Raw genomic sequence first — 3588 nt, 5'->3', positions numbered from 1 at the left:
CTGATTTATTTTATTTATTTTATTTTATTTTATTTTATTTTATTTTATTTTATTTTATTTTATTTTTGGAGACGGAGTCTCACTCTGTTGCCCAGGCTGGAGTGCAGTGGCACAATCTCGGTTCACTACAACCTCTGTTCTCCTGGGTTCAAGTGATTCTCCTACCTCAGCCTCCTGAGTAGCTGGGACTACAGGTACGTGCCACCACGCCCGGCTAATTTTTTGTATTTTTAGTAGAGATGGGGTTTCACCATGTTAGCCAGGATGATCTCCATCTCCTGACCTCAGGATCCGCCCACCTTGGCTTCCCAAAGTGCTGGGATTACAGGCATGAACCACTGCGCCCAGCCCACAGTTTATGTATCCACTCGTTGATTGATGGGCATTTGGGTTGGTTCCACATTTTTGCAACTGTGAATTGTGCTGCTATAAACGTGTGTGCAAGTATCTTTTTCATATAATGACTTCTTTTCCTCTGGATAGATACCCGGTAGTGAGATTGCTGGATCAAATGGTAGTTCTACTTTTAATTCTTTAAAGAATCTCCACACAGTTTTCCATAGTGGTTGTACTAGTTTACATTCCCACCAGCAGTGTAGAAGTGTTCCCTGATCACCACATCCATGCCAACATCTACTGCTTTTTGTTTTGTTTTATTTTATTTTATTTTATTTTATTTTATTTTTTAGAGACAAGAGTCTTGTACTATCCCCCAGGCTGGAGTGCAATGGTGTGATCTCAGCTCACTACAACCTCCGACTCCCAGGTTTAAGCGATTCTCATGCTTTAGCTTCCCGAGTGGCTGGGATTACAGGCGCCTGCCACCACGCACAGCTAATTTTTGTACTTTTAGTAGAGACAGGCTTTCACCATGTTGGCCAGGCTGGTCTCAAACTCCTGGCCTCAGGTGATCTATCTGCCTTGGCCTCCCAAAGTGCTGAGATTACAGGCATGAGCCGCCATGCCTGTTTTTGAATTTTTTTTATTACGTCCATTCTTGCAGGAGTATGTTGGTATCGCATTATGGTTTTGATTTGCACTTCCCTGATCATTAGTGATGTTGAGCTTTTTTTCATATGTTTGTTGGTCATTTGTGTATCTTCTTTTGATAACTGTCTATTCATGTCCTTAGCCCACTTTTTGACGGGATTTTTTTTTTTTCTTACTGATTTGTTTGAGTTTGTTGTAGATTCTGGATATTAATCCTTTGTCAGATATAGATTGTGAAGATTTTCTCCCACTCTGTGGGTTGTCTGTTTACTCTGCTGGCTGTTCCTTTTGCCATGCAAAATCTCTTCAGTTTAATTAAGTCCCAACTATTTGTCTTTGTTTTTACTGCTTTTGCTTTTGGGTTTTTGGCCATGAAATTCTTGCCTCAGCCAATGTCTTAAGTTATTTTCTAGACTTTTTATAGTTTCGGGTCTTAGATTTAAGTCCTTAATCCATCTTGAGTTGATTTTTATATAAGGTGAGAGAGGAGGATCCAGTTTCATTCTACTACATGTGGCTAGCCAATTGTCCAGGCACCATTTGTTGAAAAGGTGTTCTTTCCTCACTTTATGTTTTTGTTTGCTTTGTCAAAGATTAGTTGCGTGTAAATATTTGGGTTTATTTCTGGGTTCTCTGTTCTGTTCCATTGATCTCTGTGCCTATTTATTTATTTTTTTATTATTATTTTTCTTTTTGAGATGGAGTCTCGCTCCCATCGAGCAGGCTGGAGTGCAGGGGTGTGATCTTGGCTCGCTGCAACCTCCACCTTCCAGGTTCAAGCAATTCTTCCTCAGCCTCCCGAGTAGCTGGGATTACAGGTGTGTGCCACCACGCTGGGCTAATTTTTGTATTTTTAGTAGAGATGGGGTTTGGCCATATTGGCCATGCTGGTGTCAAACTCCTGACCTCAGGTGATCCACCTGTCTCGGCCTCCCAAAGTGCTAGGATTACAGGTGTGAGCCACCACACTGCCTACGTGCCTATTTTTATACCAGTACCATGCTGTTTTGTGACTATGGCCTTACAGTATAGTTTAAAATTAGGTAATGTGATGCCTCCAGATTTGTTCTTTCTGCTTAGTCTTGCTTTGGCTATGCAAGCTCTTTTTTGGTTCCATATAAATTTTATAATTTTTTTTTTTAGAATTGTTTTTTCTAATTCTGTGAAAAATGGTGGTGGTATTTTGATGGGAATTGCATTGAATTTATAGATTGCTTTTGGCCAGTATGGTCATTTTCACAATATTGATTCTACCCATCCATGAACATGGGATGTGTTTCCATTTGTTTGTGTCATCTATCATTTCTTTCAGCAGTGTTTTGTAGTTTTCCTTGTAGAGGTCTTTTGCCTCCTTGGTTACGTATATTCCTAAATATTTTATTACTATTTTTTGCAGCTATTGTAAAAGGGGCTGAGTTTTTTGTGTTTGTTTGTTTGTTTTGAGACAGAGTCCCACTCCATTACCCAGACTGGAGTGCAGTGGTGCGATCTTGGCTCACTGCAACTTCTGCCTCCCAGGTTCAAGTGATTCTCCTGCCTCAACCGCCAGAGTAGCTGGGATTACAGGCACCCACTACCATGCCTAGCTGATTTTTGTATTTTTTTTTAGTAGAGACAGGGTTTCACCATGTTGGTCAGGCTGGTCTCAAACTCCTGACCTTGTGATCTGCCCTTCTCAGCCTTCCAAAGTGCAGAGATTACAGGTATGAGCCGCTGCACCCAGACAAATTTTTATATTTTTAGCAGAGACGGGGCTTCACCAAGTTGGCCAAGGTGGTCTCGAACTCCCGACCTTAGGTGATCCACCGGCCTTGGCTTCCTAAATTGCTGGGATTACAAGTGTGAGGCACCATGCCCAGCAGGGTTGAGTTCTTGATTTGATTCTCCACTTGGTCGCTGTTCGTGTATAGAAGAGTTACTGATCTGTGTACATTAATCTTGTATCCAGAAACTTTGTTGAATTCTTTTATCAGTTCGAGGAGCTTTCTGGAGGAGTCTTTAGGGTTTTCAAGGTAAACAATCATATCGTCAGCAAACAGTGACAGTTTGACTTCCTCTTTACCAGTTTGGGTGCCCTTTATTTCTTTATCTTGTCTGATTGCTCTGGCTAGGACTTCCAGTACTACGTTGAGAAGGAGTGGTGAGAGTGGGCAACCCATCTTGTTCCCATTCTCAGAGGGAATGCTTTCAACTTTTCCCCATTCAGTATTATGTTGGCTGTGGGTTTGCCATAGATGGCTTTTATTACATTGAGGTATGTCCCTTGTATGCTAATTTTGCTGAGAGGTTTTTGTTTTTGTTTTTGTTTTTGTTTTCCTGAGACAGAGTCTCACTCTGTCACCTGGGCTGGAGTGCAGTGGCACAATCTTGGCTCACTGCAACCTCTGCCTCCCTGGTTCAAGCGATTCTCCTGCCCCAGCCTCCTGAGTAGCTGGGATTACAGGCATGTGTCCACGCCTGGCTAATTTTTGTATTTTTAGTAGAGACGAGGTTTCATCATGTTGGTCAGGCTGGTCTCGAACTCCTGATCTCGGGATCCGCCCACCTCAGCCTCCCAAAGTGCTGGGATTACAGGCATGAGCCACCGTGCCCGGCCTT

This window comes from Colobus angolensis, unplaced genomic scaffold (genome assembly GCF_000951035.1).
Source record: "Colobus angolensis palliatus isolate OR3802 unplaced genomic scaffold, Cang.pa_1.0 Scaffold4, whole genome shotgun sequence".
NCBI classification, from domain to species: domain Eukaryota; kingdom Metazoa; phylum Chordata; class Mammalia; order Primates; family Cercopithecidae; genus Colobus; species Colobus angolensis.
The sequence above is the reverse complement of the archived record's forward strand: the minus strand, read 5'-3'. Positions refer to the sequence as shown.